Source organism: Penaeus monodon, chromosome 30 (genome assembly GCF_015228065.2).
Source record: "Penaeus monodon isolate SGIC_2016 chromosome 30, NSTDA_Pmon_1, whole genome shotgun sequence".
NCBI classification, from domain to species: Eukaryota; Metazoa; Arthropoda; class Malacostraca; order Decapoda; family Penaeidae; genus Penaeus; species Penaeus monodon.
In genome coordinates this window covers 9056383-9056656 of record NC_051415.1, presented here as the reverse complement: position 1 = coordinate 9056656, position 274 = coordinate 9056383, and positions in this window count along the sequence as shown.

Genomic DNA, 274 nt, shown 5'->3' with positions numbered 1-274 from the left:
TTGGGCTCTTTTTTTTTTTATTTTTCGCTTGGAGTTTTTTTTCCACTTTTTTTGGGTTTGGATTGTGACGCGGGGAGAGGAGGGAAAGAGCCCAAAGGAATTGGGAAAAAAAGCTTACCCCCCAGGCCCAAAATGAGAATTTAACGGCAGAGGAAAATCTGCAATTTAAAAAAAAAAGAAGAAAAAGCGGGGAAAGAGAGGGGGAGGGGGGTTAAAAAGAGAAAGGAAAAAAGCGGGGAGTAGGAAATAAACAGAACGGAAAAGCGGAAGTGGG